Source organism: Pinus tabuliformis, chromosome 4_2 (assembly GCF_031772625.1).
Source record: "Pinus tabuliformis cultivar Carrire ecotype Pingquan chromosome 4_2, CPIR1, whole genome shotgun sequence".
NCBI lineage: Eukaryota > Viridiplantae > Streptophyta > Pinopsida > Pinales > Pinaceae > Pinus > Pinus tabuliformis.
Window position 1 is genome coordinate 90,932,090 of NC_142304.1, and position 24,874 is coordinate 90,956,963.

The window sequence follows — 24,874 nt, forward strand, 5'->3', positions numbered from 1 at the left end:
CTTCATTCAAACATACTCCAAGCTGTTCTTTTCTGGATCTCTTCGTGGGAGCGCTCCTATAGCTGCTGCAGCTCCAAGAGTCTACATCACCCCCACAAAAGTCTCTTCTTTCTTTGTATTAGACTATCCACTGCAGCCACTTTTGGTCTTAAAGGACAATTTTTCACTGTATGTGCTTTCACACATATCCAACACTTCAATGGTTTCTTCATCTTTGACTTGTCACTCGATTTTGAAGCATCATCTTTCGTACTTTTCTCCTTTAGCTTATCAAACTTCTTCTTTTTCTCATCAGAAGTTTCGTCATAATGCTCCACAAAATGATCCATTGCAGCAAAAGCCTCCTCAAGTGTCTTAATCTGTTGCCTCTTCACTTCATTTCACGTCCAAGGTTTCAGCCCTATAACAAAGTTTAACACCTTGTCCCTTTCCACCATGCCTAGAAGTTCCAGAACTGCACTTGCAAACTCTCGCTGATATGCCTACAGACTTCCCATTTTCTTTATATACTTTATCTTCATCCTTGCTTCCCAAGTTTCATCCTGAGGACCGAAGTAGGTCTACAAATCCTTCTTCATGTCATCCCATGAAGTTATGTCGTCAGCATTGGCATTGGTAATCTGATCTGTCCTTCTTCGCCACCACATCATAGCATCCTTCGTCAAGAATTGAGTAGCCACTTTCACCTTAGTCTCCTCATCAGGTAATCCCAAGAGTTCCAGGTATTTCTCCATGTCCCATAGAAAATTACCAAGATTATTCACACTTCTTGTACCATCATAAGATTCTGGTTCCTTGACTTTCACATGAGACACTCCTCCACCTGAGTTATGTCTCACGACCTTCTTCAACACCGCGATCTCATCCTTTGCTTTGTCAATAGATTGCTGCAATTCCAAGATTTTTTCCAAACCTTGATCTCTTACCTTCCCAATATCTTTGACTTCCTCTTCTAATTGTGTATACTTCCATTCAGTATACTCATATCGGTCTCAGAGTTCATCGAATTCCTCTCTCATCTTCGCATTGCCTTCTTGATCTTTAGTGACCCTGGCCATCTTCAAAGTCTAGAAAGAATCCAATTCTTCCATCCTTTCCAATATCCTGTTTATGAAAGCTTCAGTTGCATTGTGGCTAGATTCACTCACCACAACATGAGGTTCACCTGCCATCTCTGCCATCAGCTTCCTTCTTTGTGATCTAATATAGACCATCCACCATTCACCAAGTTCCTTGCAAACTGAATCAGCTCTTGATACCAATGATCAGCTTCTTTCACCTGCTCTTCACCTGAATCAGCTCTGATACCACTTGTCATGCCCCTACACTAGCGGTAATCTTCCAACCGCACTATAGTGAGGTGTGGCACCACCGACCACTTTCTTTTCACCAATAATTATGATCGTGGACTACGCCTAACATTCGTACTTAGTTTATTTTTCATTACCAAGTATTAGTTTATCCTTTATACATGATGAAAACCATGAACATTCATCATAAACAGAAATAACATGAACAATTGCACAACAGTATAAAGGGAGGGGAAACTCCTCGATGTCAGTCTGCCCGAATCAATATATATAATCTTCAATTTTCACAACACAAGTTAAATCTTGGAGGAAGCCCCAAATTTACACTTAGCGAAATTTTCACAACTTTGGCAAACTCGGTTGCCCAGCTTGTCGACACCTCCGAATGGTCATCGCATGAATCGCCCAACTCTCCGTTCACCCGTAATACTGTTTTTGTCTTTTTCCCAACTCAAGCGTGCTCATCGTGCCCATGTCACCCTCCTTGGGTGGACCCCACATGTCCTCATCGCACCTTCATTCACCAACCCACACTTCATTTTTTTTCCACCCAGCACCCAGCACACCCAACCACGGGTCGCCCTCACCCATTCACCAACTCGTCCAACCATTCAGTCTGCCCATCATTCGGTGGGCGTGCCCTCCACACACCTCACATGACCCACCACAAAGATGCCCTACTCGGTTACTCCACCCAATTGCCTCACAAACTCATTCACCCAACGTCATCTGCAGGTTTCCCGACCTGTCTGTTGTGTCAACCACCCAGTCGCCCTGCGTTTGTTCACATAATTCCCTACTCGGGTAGCCCATCTCCTCCACCTGGTTCGACTACCAACCAACTTCGCTCTACCCACACTTTTGGTTGATGTATAAATGATCACATGATTCATCTCCACCATCCTTTGTTTTCTTACTTATACGCTTGAACGCCCATCGTCCAAATGCCCAGCCGACCTCCCCATCATTGCACAACTATTGGCTTCACCACTTAACCAACAGGTCGGCCCGCCTGTTCCATTGTTCGGCCAGCCACCCGTTCCATTTTTCACCTGTCGGCCTTCCCATCAGTCGGGGCACCCGAGACCGCCCACACGGGTATAAGTAAAACTCCACATTACTCCATCATATTTCTTCCCAAAACACTAGCACGGCATACAGCTCACCTCGCACGCCTACACACTTCATCAACTACAACTCGTCTACTTCTTCAGTGAGTCGCCCATCCACCACACGGATCTTAGGGCGTTATAGAAACAAGTTTACATGGACACCCTTGCCCTACCTGCCCGAACACGTTTACACGGACGCCCTCACCCGACCTGCCCCAACGAGTTTACACAAACACCCTCACTCGACCCAAATGACCCACCCTAATGAGTTTACATGGACGCCCTCAAATGACCTGCCCAAATGAGTTTACACGAATGCCCTCAGATAACCCACCAGAATGAGTTTACACAGACTCCCTCAAATGACCCGCCCAAACGACCTGCCCGAACGAGGTGACACGGACAACCTCAAATGACCTGCCCGAATGAGTTTACATGGGCACCCACAAGACCAAAATGAAGGGACAAGGAAGCGCTAGGCAAATGAGCTACACAAATGTGCACAAAGCCCACCCTGGGTCACAACTTAGCATTTTTGATATGGGCTCGTGTGCCCGGGTGTGCCCTCACACTTAACAACCCGACCGAATGAGTTTACATGGACGCCCTGGCCCGACCCGCCCGAACGAGTTTACACAGATGCCCTTGCCCCGACCCGACCAAATAAGTTTACACGGACGCCCTCAAACGACTCACCCAAATGAGCTTACATGGACGCCCTCAAATGACACACCTGAATGACCCGCGCGAATGACCTACCCAAACGAGTTTACATGGACACCCTCAAATGATCTGCTTGAACGAGTTGACATGGACGCCCTCAAACGACCTACCCGAATGAGTTTACATGGGCGCCCACACAATGGAAACAAAGGCACAAGGGAGAGCTAGGAAAAAAAGCTTCACGAACGGGCATAAAGCCCACCCCGGGTCATAACTTATCATTTTGATACAAGCTCGTGTGCCCTAGCATGCTCACACACTAAATGACTCGCCCAAATGAGTTTACACGAATGCCCTCGCCTAACCCACTCGACCTACCCAAACGAGTTTACATGGATGCCCTCACCCAACCTGCCCGAACAACTCACTCGAACGAGTTTACACGGATGCCCTCAAATGACCTGCCCGAATGAGTTGACACAGATGCCCTCAAACGACCCACCCGAATGACCCATCCAAATGAGTTGACACAGACGCCCTCAAATGACCCACCCAAATGACACACCCAAATGAGTTTACACAAATGCCCTCAAATGACCCGCCCGAACGAGTGTACACAAATTCTCTCCAATGACCCACCCGAACAAGTTTACACATACGCCCTCAAATGAATTGCCCAAACAACGTTACACGTACACCCTCAAACGACCCACCCGAATGAGTTTACATGGGTGACCACACTACTGAAACGAAGGCACAAGGGAGAGTCAGGAAAAAGAGCTACATGAACATGCACAAAGCCCACCCCAGGTCACAACTTAGAATTTTTGATACGGGCTCATGTGCCCGGGTGCGCCTTCACACTAGACGACACTACTGAACAAGTTTATGCAGGCACCCTTAAACGACCCTCTCGAACAATTTTACATGGCAAAAAACTCGCCTGAACGATTTTACATGGAAAAGAACTCACTCAGACGAGTTTACATGGTTGCCTTCAAAAGACCTGCCCGAACGAGTTTACACGGTTGCCCTCAAACGAGCCGCCTGAACAAGTTTACACGGGCGCCCTCAAATTACTCGCCTGAACGAATTTACACGGCTACCTTCAAACAACCCGCCCGAACGAGTTTACACAGGTTCTCTCAAACCACGCGCCCAAACAAGTTTACATGGTCACCCTCAAACGACCCACCTGAACAAGTTTACATGGCAAATGACCTTCCCAAATGAGTTTACATGGGCGCCCTCAAATGACCCACCTAAACGAGTTTACATGGAAAACGACCCGCCCGAATGAGTTTACACGGAAAACGACCCTCAAATGACCCGCCCAAATGATTTTACATGGAAAACAACCCTCCCGAATGAGTTTACACGGGTGCCCTCAAATGACCCACTCAAACGATTTTACATGGCAAATGACTCGCCCAAACGAGTTTACACGGGCGCCCTCAAATGACCCACCCAAATGAGTTTACATGGCAAATGACCTGCCTGAATGAGTTTACACGAGTAAACGACCCACCCAAACGAGTTTACACAGGCAAATGACCTGCCTGAACAAGTTTACATGGCAAACGACTCGCTCGAATGAGTTTACATGGGCTCCAACACACGACTGAAATGAAGGCACAAGGGAGAGTCGAGAAAACGGGCCGCACGAACGTGCACAAAGCCCACCCCCGATCACAACTTAGCATTTTTGATATGGCCACGTGTGCCCTGGGTGCCCTCACATGACATGACATGACACGACACGACACGACCCAACCCGACCTTCTCCGCCCCAACGCATTTGCATGGGCACCCACGCACAACACATCCCTACCCGCCTGAATGAACATGCAAAAGACACACGGGTGGTCACGACTTAGCATTTTTGGCATGGCCACTGTAGAGCTATAAAAAGGGTCTCTTTGACCTCTAGTTACCTCACATTAGAATGTCAATCCGGGAACGTCTTGCTATTTCAAAAGAGTGTCTCAGTCTGAGGCTTAGCACTTGTTAGAGTAATGCTCGTAGTACAGCTACTTAAAGGCTACGAAAGTAAATGGCTACATTTCTACAACTTAACTACTTCAAAAGGCTAAATCACACCAAGCATTGCATCAGTCGAAGGTTCGGTAGCAATAACACATCCTTTTCATAACTGATAAGAACAAATCCGAGGTCTGGGAGCTAGATAGCAGATGCTAGGGCTCACTACAGCCTGAGATTGTCCTTGATGAATATAAATGAAACGACAAGTAAAGCAAATAGCGATGAAATAGAATAGCACATTAGCCAAGGGTTTAGTAGCAATAACCCATCCCTTTCATAGCTGATGGGAGCAGATCAGAGGTCTAGGAGCCAAATAGCAGATGCTGACACTCACTACAGCCTGAGTCTGTCCTTAAGAAATGGCAAGTAAATGAAACAACAAATCAGAAATCTTGAAATAGACCAGCAATTGAAATGGAAAAGCAATTCAGAAATGGAACAACAACTAAATGGAACAGAAATCCAGAAATGGAATAGCAACTAAATGGAACAGCAACTGGAATAAGCAATAACCAAGTTCATCAAGCTGCGATTCTATTTAACCACTCCAATCAAAACATCAATCCTGCAGTCTTAAAAGATGTACACATACTATAGAACAATACTACCAATTACAACCCTAGAAACACAACGTGCTTAATCTGCTTCTGTTATTGATCTAAATAAACGCATGCGATTGCATCTCAAGATATAAACAGTAACATTCAATAATCATCTGAAATCACACTTCTCAAGATAACTGTCATAATGTTAAAGAACAATCACAATGAACTCTGTACTGGAGTGATAATATCCTGTAGAGATTAATCAACACTTTAATGAATTGGTAACATAATACAGTGTCAATATAAGAATTCAATTCGCAGGAACATTAAAAAAGTTAAACATAACAGAGCATGTAATATAACGTTCATAAAACACAACAGATTACCAGATTACGCCTATGAACAAACCACACAGAAACCACGCGTAATGGTACAAGAGCAAGTGTCCTCCAGGGCCGGGCCCTTAGCCTCCAGGGGTACACCGCTTAATATTCATCCAGGATCAAAGACAAAAAAGTAACCAAGTCTGTATTAATGCATGAAATAAACTTACAGCAAAGCAAGTCTTAACAGGACATAAAGATCATAGTCTTGATCTGTTAAAAAGGAATTACAACAGAACCTCTCCCATAGCCAACAATGCTATCTCTTATATAAGGATGATGACGGAGATATCTAGATACAGAAAATAGATAAAATAGCGATCCCTCAGGATCTAAGATCCTGAGGGATTCGCAGAATCATTAACCCTGAGTCACTTCTTTCCTTTTCTGCTCCGAGCTGGTATCTCCGCTTCCTTTTCTGGGTTGGTCCGTTTTGATCTGGTCTGTTTGCGGTTTCCTGTCAAAGGGACATCAGTTATCTCCTCTTCGTCTTTCCCTTTGAGATGGATAATTTCTGCTTTTCCTCCTTCCTGCACGTAGGAACGACAATTATCGGTTTTTCCTATTAACCTCATGTGTTTCGTTATTATCTAAGTTTAAAATGTAGAAAGGTTTATATATCTTAATGAAAAAGATACTGAAATAACCATCAAAACATACCTTCTTTGAGACTCTACACACCCCCTAGCTTACCCTTTTTCATGGCCTCATGAAAACATTGTAGTTGATATGCAATGTAGTGAGTGAGTAAGCTGGAGATGGAATCTCATATGAGGGTCTACAGCTGTGATGCGAAACTAAATAATCAAAGAAGTGGCCTGTCTGACCCTCAGGAATCTCATATAGGGCTTGGTATCCGGGTGTTGGATGCCAAATGATTGGACTCCGGAACCTATATCCTAACCAGGATGGCCCTGCCCTCAAAACAATTTCGCCATAGAGGGGAAAACGGCTAGAAGCAAGTCTAAAGTTCTCGTATTTAAATGGTTCTCTGAACTAAATATTCAAAATAGATACTTGATATCGAAATTTAGCTGCATCAATGGCAGGGTCCTTAATAGAGGAAAATTATTCAAGTCCCTGCCGAATGATTTCCTCATGCATGGGTCCTAGCGCTTCAATCACTCCTGGAGCCCTCATAAGGTTTCTATGACTCCTCCATAACTGCGCTGGATCCCTAGGCTCGGCTCTTACCCAAAGATCTAATCCATTCTCTTGGTTTTGAAAAACGTTATAAGCTTTGAGCCATTTAATTTGATTAACTGCAAATGAGATAAATGCTTGCAATTGAATGTCCCCAACAAAAGGGCCTGGGTTCAATTCAGTCTCTTGTTCTAGTATAAGGTTATGCAAGTAAAATTCACATAATAATCTCTGCACTTTCACCCCGTAATGTTTACAGCAGTTTATGAAATCATCCATAGTGTTAATCTACATAGGAGCGCCTGCTTTGACAGCCTTTATTTTCAATTGTAAATACCTCTCCATTAAAAATAGGGCATAATTTTTGGCAGGGGCTCTACATGTTAGAATGTCATTATATAAAGAACACAAGGTATCCATCTTTTTGATAACTACATCTAATCTACGGGTTACCTTGGCAACTTTCTCTTGTTCCCTTCGCCATCCTTCGAAAGCTTGGCTTTCAGATAAGTTGACGTTCCTTAGTTGCTGCTGTAATTCTTCATACTTTTCTCGGGGGACCATTTGCTCCCTGAGCTTTTCTACTTCTTGTTGGGCCTGCTTCAAATGTTTGTGGAGGGTTCTTGTTTTCGGGTCCTTCTTCTATGCATCCGTGGAGGGCGGGAGCTTTACTTGAACTTTCTTATTATGTTGCTTCGAGTTCAGAGCCCTTATTACTCCCAACGGTGGTGCCTGTGTCTGAACCATCTTATCATCCTTTTCAATTTTAACACAAACTCCAGCCCACTGTTGTTCCTTTTCAAATGGAACAACAGTTTGTTTTTCAGCTTCATTTGGATCAACAGTTTGTTTTTCAGCTTCATTTGGATCAACATTTTGTTTTTCAGCTTCATTTGGATCAACAGCTTGTTTTTCAGCTTCATTTGGAATAGCAGTTTGGCTTCTGTCAGGGTTTTTAGCAGTGGGACGGCTTCTCGTCCTCCGCCTCCTGCCCTTAAGGGGCCTTACTGGTGTGTTCATACCTTTTCTTCTTGAAGTCCCCTTCACCCTTTGCCTTGCTTTTAGAATCCTAATCTGCTGGTGAAGCTGGGCTATTATGTTCAACAATGTCCGCTTTTCCCTTCGTAATTCCCTTATTTCCATCATCTCTTCCGAAGGAACAGCAGGCTGTTCGCTGCGGTTTGGATTGTGGCTAGCTTCCTGATTTTCTCCCTGAGGTAACTATTCTGGGGTAAGAACCTTACTTGGCTCCGTTATTTCTTGGGCTAATTCCTCTTCTGCCCTTATTTCCTCCGGACTTTCCTTTGGTGGCTTCTGACTAGGAATGGGTTGTTCCTGCTCAACATTTTCTAATATCTTCTCATTATGAATGGGCAAGTTTTCTATTTCTGCCTCTTCTTCATGCAATTCCTCGGGTGCATCTTTCTCCTGGGTTTTCTCTTCGGCATGGAGGTTTGATGGACTCAGGGGTTGGCCATATTCGCCCATATTGGCCAAAATGTCGGCCAATTCATCTTCCCTTAATGGGTCTTGTAATGGGCTCCCTTCCTGCTGTTCCATTCCTTCCTCCTGCTCGAACTGCTCAACTTCTTTCTTTTCGTCTCCTTCTTCTTCAGTCTTCTCATCTTGTTCTTCTTCTCTCCCTACAGATTGCTCTGGCTCCTCGATGCCTTCTTCCTCTGTTTATGTTTCTGTAGACTGCTCTGTTTCCTCACTGCTTTCTTCTTCTTTTTCTATTTCTGTCGACTGCTCATCTTCGATTTCTATTTCTTGGCTCATGCTTGCCTGGGGCTTCTCCAGCCCTCCTTGTAGCCCTACGAGCCTTGCTGACTTTCTACATTTTTCTGGCTGTTCAGGTGTACTAGCGTCATGCTTCCACTTTTCGGGTCATTTTCAAATTGTTTTTCAGGTTGCACTTCTGTGCAAGTGTCCTGTTTTCATTTCTCTGAACATTGGGGTGTGCTATCTACTCGTTTTTGTTTTTTCGGGCATCCAGATGTGGCCGTCCCTTTATTGATAATAGCAATTAGTTCTTCCCAGCTGCTCTGCTGCTGGGTGAGACTGTAATTTACTATCAAGCGAATTAATCGGTGGTGGATAATAACTGATTCTACGTGCTGTGCCTTCTTCATACTTCGTGCGACATCATGCAATAATGAATTCAACAATGCAGGCAAATTCACAGAACATTTTTGTTTTAAGACAGCTAGGAGTTTAAGATGTCGTGGTCTTACCACGTCTTTTCTGCCTTCGCAAGTGATGTAGCTTTGGATGATTTTTTCCAATTCTGCCCATGGCTCTCCTAGCATTGCTGGTAGCACCTCCTTTCCTCGGATTGTCAACTTCTGGCCCTCGTCATGAAAGATTTCCAAAATCTTCTGCAGCCTTTCCTTCTTTATTGTCCATATTGGTCCCGTGGCTGGTAGTCCCGTGACTCTTGCTATTATGTCGTCGGTGAATTCTATTTGCCTTCCTCTTACTGTGGAGTATTCTTCTTGTAAGTTCTGTAAAAATTCTCTTTCTACTGTTTCATTAGACTCCTTCAGGCGGTTGAAATAGGTCAACCATCCTGCTCTTTTCAGGATTCTTCGGGCTACAGCCGAAACAGTTAATGTTTGCGGTTCTCAGCGGACTGACCTTCCTCCCATAGTTTCACTGCCAATTTTCAAAGGAACAACAACTGTTTGTTGAAGCGCAGAGAAGCTGGTAGCGTATTCCTCGTTCAAATTCAAATGCAACAACGTATGCAATGGAAATAGCTTCGAACGTCAGCTCATGCAGAAGAAAACAAAAATAGCAAAAGATCATACCGTTGAGCCATGCCGTGCTTGAGTACAAAATTTTCTCAAATAACAGACTGACACGTACTCTGGGGAATGATGAGGTTACCTCCCCCCCGCAATGTGATAGGCTGTCCCAGCCATCAAATAAAGGAGCAGCGTCTGTTCTGCTGCGAGGTCTTTATGGAACAGCTTATGGATATATGACATGTTCGCCAAAAACAGCCTAATACTGAAATCGAGGTAAAAATTTAGATCGCTTTTAATATGTAAGGGGCTGCGATGATTTGATGGAAGTTTGGGGATAAGACATTTTCCATAAATAGAGGGTCTCATGCGGTCACTGTCAGTAGCTTCGTAATGATTGGCGATGATATATAGTCATGCGCTATATGGTTGGGTAATATTATATAATTTAATTATCACGACATAAGAAGCAAAAGGATGTAATCTTCTTACCTATTGGTGTAAACATACGACTTCAATACCATTAACAGTGCTCTATTGCCGACAGGTGTCCATAACCTTGGCAGAGTTGTTTGTTTCACCCCTAGAACCATAGTCCTTTGTGTATGCGAGGAAGTGTTTGTGTAATGTCAAAATGTAGGCCACTATGCTGGCTTGGTGACCAGTTAGTCATAATGCCATTCACGAGGAAGGAGCGAATAGTGGGCAGGCCGGCTCATGGTGAGACCTCCTGTTCCAAGGGTTATTTGTTTGATATACCTTTTGGACCATTTCCCAGGTGTGGTGGCCCTAATTGGAATGCCACTTCGCTTCCATCCTGATGATCATGGTAGTCCAGCTCGTAATAAGACTTCCTATCCTGCAATTTGACAGTTTTTAGAAACTCTATTTTGCTTCTTTTTAATAGAGAGCCTTTACTGTTTATGCACAAAGGGTGGTTCAACACTCCTTAAGAGTAGGAATGGTGGAAGAAGTCTTAATATCCCAATAGAAAGGTTTAGATCTTTTGATCCTATTGCAATATGATAATTAAAGAAAAAGAACCATCATAATACAGATAAACAATCAGAACGAAGTTAGTAGAACAATGGCAGCAAAAGATGATAAATAAGCATGTCTTTCTCTGCATCATTTCACCAACTTAGGGCAGTTTCTTATAAAGATAGCGATTTATGATTTACTGATTTCCGTATGCTGCGTTTTTGCTTTAATCACATAAATGTATAGCCGTATTCCAAAAGACTTGAAAGAACATCAGCAATAAACATCCTTAATTTGGAGTAGAAGGACCAAGCTATTTCAAAATCGTATGAGTAATGTTCCTTTCAAGGAAGGTCATAACAACAGTTCACAGATGCTGTTCGTTTGGAGAAAGGAACAGTAGTTTCAAAGAAATGTCGTTCCTTTAAAAAAAAAAAAAAAGATCGGCAGAAATCAAAAGTGTTGTTCCTTTTGGAAACAACAAAAACACACAAGTGCTATTCCTTTTGAAAAAGGAACCGCAAAAATCGTAAGTTGCAAGTGTTGTTCCTTTTGGAAAAGGAACAACAAAAATCAAAAGTGCTTGTTCCTTTTGGAAAAGGAACAACAAAAATCAAAAGTGCTTGTTCCTTTTGGAAAAGGAACAGCAAAAATCAAAAGTGTTGTTCCTTTTGGAAAAGGAACAGAAGAAATCAAAAGTGTTGTTCCTTTTGGAAAAGGAACAGTAGAAATCAAAAGTGTTGTTCCTTTTGGAAAATGAACAACAAAAATCAAAAGTGTTGTTCCTTTTGGAAGAGGAACAACAGAAATCAAAAGTGTTGTTCCTTTTGGAAAAGGAACAACAAAAATCAAAAGTGTTGTTCCTTTTGGAAAAGGAACAAAAAAAATCACAAGTGTTGTTCCTTTTGGAAAAGGAATAGCAAAAATCAAAAGTGTTGTTCCTTTTGAAAAAGGAACAACAAAAATCACAAGTGTTGTTCCTTTTGGAATAGGAACAACAAAAATCAAAAGTGTTGTTCCTTTTGGAAACGGAATAGCAAAAATCACAAGTGTTGTTCCTTTTGGAAAAAGAACAGCAAAAATCAAAAGTGTTGTTCCTTTTTGAAAAGGAACAAAAAAAATCACAAGTGCTGTTCCTTTTCGAAAAGGAACAGCAAAAATCAAAATTGTTGTTCCTTTTGGAAAAGGAACAGCAGAAATAACAAAACATACTACAAAAATATGTACAAAAATAATTCGATAAGTTATATACAAATTATAAAGAAAAGTAGATTTTTTAGTGAGTTACAGGCGGGGAAGACTTGTCTTCCTCCCCTAAGATCTCCATAACTGAATCTTGGCGTAGTTGTTGGCAGAAAGACTCCCAAGTAAGTGGTTTGCGATAGAGACGGACTCGATGGCCATTTGCCTTGAAGGTATATCCAGAACCATCGATAGTAGTTAGGGTGAGGGTCCCATTGTCATGCACTTTTTAAATTTCATATGGTCCCAACCAACGAGTCTGGAGTTTCCCGAGGAAGTCCTGAAATCTAGAGTCATACAAAAGAGCCCAGTCTCCTTCATGGAAGACTCTGTTTTTAATGAGAGCATCATGCGATTTAGCTCTCTGCTGCTATATCAGAGTAGTGTGTTGAAGTGCAGAGAGCCTAATTTCATCCAGCTCATTAATCTGTTGTAGTCGATTAGTCTGTGCCTTAGTTAAATCTAAACCAAGTTGTTGTGCTGTTCGTAATGTCTGGATTTCAAATTCTATAGGAAAGATAGGTTGTTTTCTAAACATTAGCTGGTAAGGTGAGTGACCAGTGGTGCTTCTCCATGTTGTTCTAGAAGCCCACAGTGCTTCTGGTAGTTTGGCTGCCCAGTCACGTCTATGTGATGCAACTGTTTTTGTTAGAATCGTCTCTATTATTTTTTTACTTCTTTCTACTTGCCCATTTGCCTGTGGGTGATATGGGGTGGTAATTTTATGTTGAACATGATAATTATTGAGTGTTGTCGCTATTCTGTTCCCAACAAACTTTGTCCCTCCATCTGTAATTATCTCTCTAGGGAGGCCATAATGCACAAATAGATGGAGCAGGAACTGTATAATAGATTCTTCTGTAGCTCTGGGCAAGGCCTCTGCTTCAACCCACTTGGTGACGTACTTTGTTGCCACCAAAATGTATGTTTTTTGGTTTGATGGTGGGTTGATTGGTCCCACGAAATCAAGAGCCCAATGCTCAAATGGTTCGATGACTAGTTGTGGTTTCAAAGACATCTCATCTGAGTGACTAGGGCGTCCCGCTCTCTGGCAACTGTCACATGCTTGGACGAATTTCTTTGCATCTTTAAAAATTGTGGGCCAATAATACCCTGTGTGTAATACTTTATGTGCAGTCCTACGATCAACAAAATGTCCACCACATGGTTGGTCATGGCATGCTTTCAATATATCAAAAATTTGATCTTGTCTAACGCATATTCTAATTTGCATGTTTGCCCCTGTATGAAACAAATAACCCCCAATCCAGGAAAATCTGGTACTTCGCTGGACAATCTGTTTTTGCTCATTAGGGGTTAGATGCTTTGGTAACTTACCTACTGCTAGGTAATTGGTGACATCCGCATACCAGGGTGTTTGAACAACAACATCAAAGAGATGCTCATCTGGAAACTGATCTTCAACTGCTGCTACATTGAATGGTTTTGGCACTCTTGAGAGGAAATCAGCTACCGAGTTTTCTTTCCCGGGTCGATCCTTGATTGTAATATCAAATTCCTGCAATAAAATCAGCCATCTAGTTATCCTGCCATTTGTGACAAGCTTATTTGCTAAATATTTAATAGCAGAATGATTTGTGTACAGGATAACAAGATATCCAGTAATGTAATGTCTGAATTTATTGATAGCATGTATAACAGCTAGAAATTATTGTTCAGTGACAGTAGAATTCAATTTAGCAGGGGATAGATTTTTGCTAATGTAATAAATTGCATATGGTTTTCTATCCTCCTCCTGTCCAAGGACCGCTCCAATGGCTGTATTTGAGGCATTAGATGATATCTGGAATGACAAATCCCAATTTGGTCCCCGAAGAACTGGGGCTATAGATACGAGCTTCTTCAGATTGTTGAAGGCACGTTCACATTTTTCTGTCCAAAAGAAATAAATATTACCAGTTAATGCATACAATGGTGCAACAATACGTGAATAATGTTTTATAAATCTTCTGTAGTAACCAGAGAGTCCAAGAAAGCTACGTACCTCTGTTTGAGTAGTAGGAGTAGGAATAAGCAAAAGTATTTGGATTTTGGCTGGGTCTACATGAATGCCAGCTGCTGAAATGTAGTGTCCTAAAATAACTCCTTCTGTCATCATCATGTAACATTTTTCATGGCTTAAACAAAGCCTGGTAGCTATGCAATGTTGTAGGACTTTTTCTAGTGTCTCCAATGCTGGATCAAACTCATCTCCGTATGGAGTAAAGTCGTCCATATATACTTCCAGTCCTTCATTTATTAGATCTGCAAAAATGCTAAGGATAGCCCTTTGGAATGTGGCAGGGGCATTACATAAACCAAAAGGTAAAACTCGGTAGGCGAATGTTCCCAAGGACAAGCAAAAGTAGTTTTTTCCTGATCTTAAGGGGAAATCTGTATTTGGTTATACCCATTGAAGCTGTTGAGAAAAGAAAAGAATTTCTTCCCTGCCAAAGTGTCCAATACTTGATCGATGAACGGGAGAGGAAAGTGATCTTTTTGCGTTGCCTTATTTAGCTCCTTGTAGTCCACGCAGATCCTCCACTTCCCATTCTTTTTCGGTACCACCACAAGCGGGGAGACCCATTTACTATCAGAGATAGGGTAGATGAAGTTAACAGGTCTTGCATTATTTTCTATGTAGATGTGGTGTGTACATAACTGGGGGTCAATTCCTTTCATATTAGGGTAATCCCATGCAAATGCTTCTTTATATTTTCTTAAAATATAGATGAGTTTTGTTTTTTGTTCGGGTGTAAGGTCGGCATTAATGTTTAAGGTCTTTCCAGGTTCGATTTCCACAATTTTACTATGTGTAACTGAAGTGAGAGGGATTGTGTGATCATGTGCATCTTTCAGAGGTTCCTCTTCTACTTCGTTATCAAATGTTGTTTTTATCATATGACACTGGGTACGAGATGTGAGTTCAGTTTGACTAATGAAATTACTAATGGCATCATCTTCTGTTTGGTCTTTGAACTCTAGTGCTTCTTGTATAGTTTATGGAGATCTGATGTTGTCAGTAAGATATGATACAGGGTGCCTATTAGTTTTAACTATAGTGATACTTGGCTGTGCTGGGGGATATAGTACTAAATTCTTGATATCCGCCCCCTTGGTTATAATCATGTTCCCTTGCCGACAGCCGATATAGGCATCAGCGGTAGTGAGCCAAGGTCTTCCTAAGATCAATGGATGTCCATCAAGTCGGGTTTTAGGATTTATTATCAGAAAATCAGTTGGGTATTCCCAGGAGTCAACCGAGACCATGACATCATGAAGTATGCCTTCCGGCCTAACCACAGACCGATGGCCAATTCTAGCAGAGTTGAGGTAGGTTCTGCAAATATAATGCCTATCTTTTGGCAAGTAGCAGTTGTCAATATATTGATTGCAGCTCCAAGATCAACTAAGGCATTGGTTAGGGTTTGACCATAAATTTGAATAGTTACTATTGGGTTTCCTGGGTCCTCATACTTAATAGGTGTTTCCTTTCCTGACAATAGGTCAGATAAAGTACCGACTACTTGAACTCTTGGATTATCTATTATATTCCTCCTTGGCCTTTTTATGCATAATTGTTTAATAGTTTTTGCGTATATCGGGATGTCTTGAATGGCCTGAAGGAATGGAATTTTATGTACAAATTTTGTAATTCTCCCAGAATGTCAAAATTAGGTTGTTATATCGGTCGAGGTATGACTATACTTGGGAACGGGGGAGAGGATTTGGTTGCTTGATTATGATTTTGTTGTCTATTCACATCCTCTTCTTGTGACAGATGTTCTCTAGGTAACTGATCTTCAATCTGATCTGTTTTATCTCCCTCTGTTTGAATAATACGCCCAGATCTTAGCTGAAGATCATTGCACTCCCTCAGATCGGGTCCTTCTTCTGGTGTTTCTAAAATTTGGAGTGCTTGGACCGGTCTGTTATTTGGATTTGGATTGGGCTAGGCTGGGAGTTATAGTCTTAGATTAGCCTGGGGATTTTGCTGTAAAGTTGGTAGTGTAGGTTGAGGGAGAGGGACATTTCCGACTGGCTAATTTGTTGGTCTCTGCCAGTTATTTTGCCAGGCTGAACTTTGTGAATTAGGGGGAGTAGATTGTGGAGGATATGGGATGTTTTGCCAATATGGTGGGGGATAAGGAGGATTTGACCAACCGGATTGGCTCGTCTGATTTAGCGATGGATTAATAGAAGGATATGACTGTGGTGACCAGTTTGGGAATGGGGGTTGAAATTGGCTTTGCCATGTATTATACTGTTAAGCATTATACTGGGGATACTGAAAAGAAGAAGTTGGATCTGAAAACATACCAGTTTGTCACGGCTGCCACTGACGACGCTGGTTGAGCATATACACCGTTTCTAGTTCTTCTTCTGCCTCCTTATATACTGCTTTTAGTCCAGGTAGTGAGGGACAACTTTCTGTCGAATGATCCTTTTTACAAATGGCGCATACTTGGACTGCATCTAGTGGGCATTCCTTATGGCTATGCTTCTTCCTACATCTGGGGCAGAAGATAGCTAAATTTTGTTCTGCCTCCATTTGCTTTTGCTTGGCCTGCAAAACGTCCAATTGTGTAGTCAGTGTTCCTAGTATATTAGTTTTAAAGTTTTCCAATAAATTTCCGATTTCAGCCCGCGTTACTCCTTTTGATGAAATTTTGTTTTCTCTTGCAAACCGATCATGTTCTGCTGGTTTGATTCATGTACTGCCTCTCGAACTCCTGATACATAGATCAATTATGTCAGCAAAACTTTCCTGATAAATATCCCCTTTTCCCATAATGTTTAATGTTTCAATCCATTGTTCTTTCATGCCTCTTATTAATGTTGTTTTCAACACATTATCGGGTAAGGGTGGTGATGCATAGGGAGATCTTTGCAAATTATACTGAAAATGCTCCACATATTCTTCTAATGTTTCGCTTGGTCTAGCCACCATCTGGAATATTTCATCTTTTAGTTCTCTAGACCTGCAGTAATCTTGATATTTTTTTAGAAAAGATTCCTTCATTTGTTCCCAATTATTTATAACCCCACCACCTAATCCCATAAACCATCTTAAAGCAGCCCCTTGCAGGGTCGAGGGAAACAGTTTTAGTTAATGGGGGTCAGTGGTGTAGTCATATCCCCTGCATAGTACATCAAATTCAAATAAAAATGCATCCGGGTCTTCTGATGTAAGTCCGTGAAATGTAGGGATATGTTGAAGGGGAATTGCTTTCATGGGGGCATTTGCTGCAGAATCCACTATGGGGTATTGTAATGTAGAGGTTTGGGTGTTTCGTGGATTTTGAGCCATTGGGTCAAATATATGCCAATAACCTTCCGGAATATATAGAAGAGTGTTCCTTGGTTGAGCGGGAATGGCTTTGACAGGATTAGTTTTAATAGCACTTCCTCTATCTGGAATTTCTATCCGAGGGGATTGGATCTCTTCAATAATAATTTTTACCGCACTTCCTTTGTCTGGGCTATTCAATGGCTGAGTTATCTTATGAGGAGATCTTGACTCTCTAATCTCCTCTGTTTCCCCTTCTCCTTCACAAAGATTACTGAAATTCCCTTCTTGCAATCGTTCTGGAATAGAATTTTCAATTTCTTGAAAGTCTTGTTCGTCAGTTTGACTATGCACCTCAACAAAGGCTACAGATGGTGAACCTGTGGCCTGAAGGGAGCTAGTAGGTTGTCTAGAAATAACTTTCCTAGGTCCTACTGAAGGCTGAGATTCGGCTTTCTTATAGATTTCGTCTATGAATGTTGTTCGAACAAGGGTCACCGATCCCTTAGCTTTTTCTGGCTTCGGCAAAGGTTTGGGATTTTTCTCTGGCTTTTTCTGCTTAGTCATGCACTCAATTTAACTACTAGATCTTTCTTAAGCAGATAGTAGCAAATCTGCAGGAAAGTGGGCAAAGGAGCAGGGCTTTTACATGCTCTGCACGTAGGTTCTTACCTTCCGTTTTCAAAACCCAATTCTTCCCTAGCAGGTTCATACACTGCCCTGAAAAAGACAAATGGCTACACTCTTTCCCTGGCAATGGCGCCAAAATGTAGAGCTATAAAAAGGGTCTCTTTCACCTCTAGTTACCTCACATTAGAATGTCAATCCTGGAACATCTTGCTATTTCAAAAGAGTGTCTCAGTCTGAGGCTTAGCACTTGTCAGAGTAATGCTCGTAGTACAGCTACTTAAAGCTACGAAAGTAAATGGCTGCATGTCTACAACTTAACTACTTCAAAAGGATAAATCACACCAAGCATTGCGTCAGTTGAAGGTTCAGTAGCAATAACCCATCCTTTGCATAACTGATGAGAACAAATCCGAGGTCTGGGAGCTAGGTAGCAAATGCTGGGGCTCACTACAGCCTGAGATCATCCTTGATGAATATAAATGAAACAGCAAGTAAAGTAAATAGCTATGAAATAGAATAGCACATCAGCCAAGGGTTTAGTAGCAATAACCCATCCCTTTCATAGCTGATGGGAGCAGATCAGGGGTCTGGGAGCCAAATAGCAGATGATGACACTCACTACAACCTGAGTTTGTCCTTAAGAAATGGCAAGTAAATGAAACAACAAATTAGCAATCTTGAAATAGACCAGCAATTGAAATGGAACAGCAATTCAGAAATGGAACAACAACTAAATGGAACAACAATTCAGAAATGGAACATCAACTAAATGGAACAGCAACTGGAATAAGAAATAACCAAGTTCATCAAGCTGTGATTCTATTTAACCACTCCAATCAAAACATCAATCCTGTAGTCTTAAAAGATGTACACATACTATAGAACAATACTACCAATTACAACCCTAGAAACACAACGTGCTTAATATGCTTCTGTTATTGATCTAAATAAACGCATGCGATTGCATCTCAAGATATAAACAGTAACATTCAATAATCATCTGAAATCAGACTTCTCAAGATAACTGTCATAATGTTAAAGCACAATCACAATGAACTCTGTACTGGAGTGATAATATCCTGTAGAGATTAATCAACACTTTAATGAACTGGTAACATAATACAGTGTCAATATAAGACTTCAATTCACAGGAACATTAAACAAGTTAAACATAACAGAGCATGTAATATAACGTTCATAAAACACAACAGATTACGAGATTATGCCTATGAACAAACCACATAGAAACCACGCATAATGGTACAAGAGCAAGTGTCCTCCAAGGTCAGGCCCTTAGCCTCCAGGGGTACACCGCTTAAGATTGATCCAGGATCAAAGAAAAAAAAGTAACCAAGTCTGTATTAATGCATGAAATAAACTTACAGCAAAGCAAGTCTTAACAGGACATAAAGATCATAGTCTTGATCTGTTAAAAAGGAATTACAACAGAACCTCTCCTGTAGCCAACAATGTTATCTCTTATATAAGGATGATGACGGAGATATCTAGATACAGAAAATAGCGATCCCTCAGGATCTGAGATCCTGAGGGATTCGTAGAATCATTAACCCTGAGTCACTTCTTTCCTTTTCTACTCCAAGTTGGTATCTCCGCTTCCTTTTCTGGGTTGGTCCGCCTTGATCTTGTCTGTTTGCGGTTTCCCGTCAAAGGGACAACAGTTAGCTCCTCTTCGCCTTTCCCTTTGAGATGGCTAATTTCTGCTTTTCCTCCTTCCTGCACGTAGGAACGACAATTATCAGTTTTTCCTATTAACTTCACGTGTTTCATTATTATCCAAGTTTAAAATGCAGAAAGGTTTATATATCCTAATGAAAAATATACTGAAATAACCATCAAAACATACCTTCTTTAAGACTCTACAGCCACATTTTCCCAGGCACCCACATACAGCATGACATGACTCAACCGGCCCTAGGCAAGATTACCCTACCCACCCAAACACGTTTGCATGGGCACCCACACACAACACAACACGACCCGACCGGAACAAAATCTGGGGTTTCCATGGGTGCACAAATTGAATGAAGGAAAAAGGGATTGTCGGGAAAATGGCTTGCATGAACATGTAGAAGGCACATGGGGGGTCACGACTTAGCATTTTTGGCACTACCACATGTGCTCGAGCACCCATGCATGGCACAACCCGACCTGCCTGAACGAAATTTGGGGTTTCCATGGGTGCACGACCCGAACGAAGGCATGAGGGAGCGTTGGGCAAATAAGTCGCACAAACATGCAAAAGGCGCACGGACGGTCACCTCTTAGTATTTTTTGCACGGCCACATGTTCCCAAGCACCCACATGCGGCACAGCACAACCCGACCCGATTGACGCGAATGTGTTTGCACCGACAACCCACACACGACATGACCTGACTCACCCAAACGAAATTTGGGGTTTCCATGGGTGCACGACCCGAACAAAATTTCATTTGAGTGTGACGTGGAAACCCCAAATTTTGGGTGCGACATGGAAACCCCAAAATTTTTGCACCAGGCGAAAGCCCCAAATTTTAAGCGCCAGGTGGAAACCCCAAATTTTGGGTGCGACATGGAAACCCAAAATTTTGGGCGCAACATGGAAACCCAAAAATTTTTTGCGCTGGGCAGAAGCCCCAAAATTTTAGCCACTGGGTGGAAATCCAAAATTTTGAGTGTGACATGGAAACCCCAAATTTTTTTGTGTCGGGTGGAATCCCAAAATTTTAGGGCATGGAAACCCCAATTTTTCCCATGTTTACGTGCCTTTTTCATCACAAATTTGAATCTGGAAATTTTGGGCACTAGGGCATGACATGGAAAGCCCAAAATTTTGGGCACCAGAGTGCGACATGGAAACTTCAATTTTCCTGGGCTTCGATGCCTTTTCTGTCATGGGGTGGAAACCCCAAATTTCCCGCACCCAAGCAATAAAAAATTGTCATCTAGATGAAGAGGCAAAGGTGCAAGAGCAGGAGGGTTGTCCAGATTTGTTTGTGACAAGAGCGAAGCTTTGAATCGAGGTGACCAAGGGATAAATCTTAGTGGATCATAGAAGCAAGGCCACTCTACCACTTACAATACCATGTCGTATATTTAAGTCGTCTGCAAAGGATTCTTCTCAATGACCATTTGGAATTAAACTTCAAAGCTGCCCCGACCGAGATGCTTCACGGTCGCGGTTTTCCAATGACATGGGCCCCCGGGGGTGACAAAATGATGCCCATACTGTGGGTCGAGATACAGTCGAAGAGTGACATGCACCGCTTCAAGCGTGCATTCTGACTTAGAGGCATTCAGTCATAATCCGACACATGGTAGGTTCGCGCCACTGGACACCTATGTTATCTTTTAACAGATGTGCCACCCCAGCCAAACTCCCCACCTGAAAATGTCTTCCGCCTGCATTGACCCGCCGAAATGTGCCTTAAGGCTAAAAATAGGGGTAGTGCCCCGTCTCCGCCCCATAGAATAAGTAAAATAACTTTAAAATTAGTGGTATTTCACTTCTACCGAAAACGACTCCCACTTATTCTAGAGTCAAGCTCAACAAGGTCTTTTTTCCCCGCTGATTCTGCCAAGCCTGTTCCCTTGGTTGTGGTTTCACTAGATAGTAGATAGGGACAGTGGAATCTTGTTAATCCATTCATGCACATCACTAATTAGATGACAAGGCATTTGGCTACCTTAAGAGAGTCATAGTTCCTCCCACTGTTTACCTGTGCTTGGTTGAATTTCTTCACTTTGACATTCAAAGCACTGGGCATAAATACATTGCATCAGCATCCGTAGGGACCATCACAATGTTTTTTTTTTAATTAAACAATCAGATTCCCCTTGTCCATACTTGTTCTGAGTCAATTTTTTGACGCCTAGGGAAAAGCCCCCGATAGGGGGCATTCTATGCCCGTAGCCCGATCGACACTTGACTACCCACCCTCGCCATGACAAAAGCTCTGGAAGACTACCAACAACCCATGAGTTGAGGGCACAGACCCCTAGGCCCAACCCTCAGAGCCGATCCTTTTCCTAAAGTTACGGATCTGTATTGCCGAATTCCCTTACCTACATTGTTATATTGACCAGAGGCTATTCACCTTGGAGACCTAATGCAATTATGAGTATAATCGAGCATGAACAGTACTCAGTCCTACATATTTTCAAGGGTCACTGAGGACGCACCGGACACCGCAAGACGTGCGGTGCTCTTCTAGCTACTTGACCCTATCTCCGGGTGAACCGATTCCGGGGTGGGAAAGTTATTAAAAAGAAGAGATAACTCTTCCCAGGGCCCTCGACAATGTCTATGTATTTCCTAACGTTGCCGCCCGCTGCCATGTCTCGGTTTGGGAATATTAACCTGATTCCCTTTTAATGCTCATGTAGAGTGCACCCTTGATACAAGGCTTCCCCATCTCTTAGGATTGACTAACCCATGTCCAAGTGCTGTTGACAGGGAACCTTTCCCCACTTCAGTCTTCAAAGTCTCATTTGAATATTTGCTACTACCACCAATATCTACACTGGGGGCTCATCCACCCTAGCTCATGTCTGAGGTTTCTCAACAACCCCCGCATCCATCCTACTGTCTTAATCAGCCAACACCCTTTGTGGGACCTAGTTTAGCATGTAATTCAACACCATAACTCAACTTTCAGTTCATCCTGCATCGCTAGTTCTTCTTACCAAAAATGGCCTACTTGGAGCTTTCGATTCCACGGTGTGTCCAATGGAGTAGCCACACCCTCTTACCTATTTAAAGTTTTAGAATAGGTTGAGGGTGTTACGCCCCTGATAAATCTAATCATTTTCTTTACCCAATAAAACTTGCGTGTGAGCTCGAGCTATCCTAAGGGAAACTTCAGAGGAAACCAGCTACTAGATGGTTCGATTAGTCTTTCACCCCTATACCCAAGTCAGACAAACGATTTTCACGTCAATATCGCTACAAGCCTCCACCAGAGTTTCCTTTGGCTTCGCCTTGCTTAGGAATAGTTCACCATCTTTCGGGTCCCAATAGGTGTGCTCACACTCGAACCCTTTGCATAAGCTCAAGGTCGGTCGATGATGCACCCCGTCAGCTTCCTTGTGCCTTGCAGGTTTTCAAACCCGCCGACTCTCACACATGTTAGACTCTTTGGTCTATGTTTCAAGATGGGTCGAATGAAAAGCCTTCCAACCAACACCATGAGCGCGTAGGTGCACATGGCCCACCACAAGGGTGCATGCTTCATTCCTTGACCACCGCAATGGCAAACCGACAGGTAGTAATCCACCTGCGCTTGTGACAATGCAGCAACTCGTGTTGGTTTGAACCTCAAGTCGAGCGGTGGACCAGCCTGAGTCATTCCACATCTGACCGAGACGCATCGACAACCTCCATCTGCTTCCCTCCCAGCAATATGAAGCACTCTTTAACTCTCTTTTCAATGTCCTTTTCATCTTTCCCTCACGGTACTTGTTCGATATTGGTCTCTTGCCTATATTTATCCTTGGATGGAATTTACCACCTAATTACGGTTGCAATCCGAAACAACCCGACTCGCCGACAATGCCTCGTGATGTGGCAGGGTCCCGACCTGATGGGGTTGTCACCCTCTCAGACGCCCCCTTCCAAGGGACTTGACCCAGGTCCACCACTGAGGATGCTTCTAAAAACTACAATTCAGGTGATGCTGCCACCCGATTTTCATTTTGGACTCTTCTCGGTTCACTCACCGCTATTAGGGGAATCCTTGTAAGTTTCTTTTCCTCCGCTTAATTATATTGTTAAACTCAGCGGGTGTTCTCGCCTGAGCTGAGGTCGTAAAGTTGGAGCTAAATCCACCCTAATTGATGGGAGGACAAGAGAGAGCAAAGCAAGTTTGAGTGATGCCACACAAAACCCACATTAGCTAATGTTGACTGCCCATCCAAGGGGACAAGATCATCGCTTGCTGATGCACACCACGAAACATCGCTTGAGGTATTTCAGCCAACCGCACTGCATTGAGAATAGAGGACCAGCTCCACTACTCCCTAACATATTGTAGGGAGCATGTTTAAATGGGATGTGACGCACATACAGACATGCCCTTGACTGAGGCCTTGGGCGCAAATTGCGTTCAAAACCTTGATGATTCACAGGACTCTACAATTCACACTAACTATCACGTTTCATTATGTTCTTCATAGTAACAAGAGCCAAGATATCTATTGCTGAGAGTCGTTTCCACGTATTACTGAAAACTCCACCACAACAACGAATAGGGGCACCCCCCACAACAAATGTAAGGCTAAGGGCCAAAAGGAGGAAAGGAAGAAAAACGCATGAAAGAAAGAGAAACAAAGGTGTCTACCCCCATCATAGGAGGAGGCTCAAATAGAGAACAATCTCCCCAAGCCCCACGCCCTCACAAAAAGGGGGGAAATGCATGGAACAACAATTGAGAAGGACTAGGGTGGCCACCCTGGGAGCTCGCACTGCTTTTAATCCTTCTTGAACACCAATCCACAACAATTCCCCCTTTTCTCCGTAAAGCTAGGGACCGAAAGGAAGAAGGGAAGAAAACAAGGTGAAAGAAATAGAGATCAAACGTGGCTACCAGCTCACAAGGGGAGGCTCAAACAAAGCACAAGCCTCCCAAGCCCCGTGCCTTCACAAAAAGGGGGGAATTGAAGGGGACGATGATCGAGAAGGACTAGGGTGGCCACCCTGCGAGCCCGCACTGCGTTTCATCCTTCCTGAACACCGATCCATAACAATCCCACCTTTTCTCCGTAAAGATAAGGGCCTGAAGGAAGAAG

The 24,874-nt window shown here is 42.8% G+C and overlaps 1 non-coding gene and 1 pseudogene across 1 annotated transcript; both read right to left on the minus strand.

Moving 5' to 3' along the window:
- Positions 1 to 21,101: 21,101 nt before the first annotated feature.
- LOC149168413 (25S ribosomal RNA) lies at positions 21,102 to 23,894 on the minus strand (annotated as a pseudogene).
- A 247-nt stretch (positions 23,895 to 24,141) lies between these two features.
- LOC149168414 (5.8S ribosomal RNA) lies at positions 24,142 to 24,295 on the minus strand. The gene has a single exon (XR_016260007.1). It is a non-coding gene; the product is annotated as a 5.8S ribosomal RNA (ribosomal RNA).
- Positions 24,296 to 24,874: the final 579 nt, after the last annotated feature.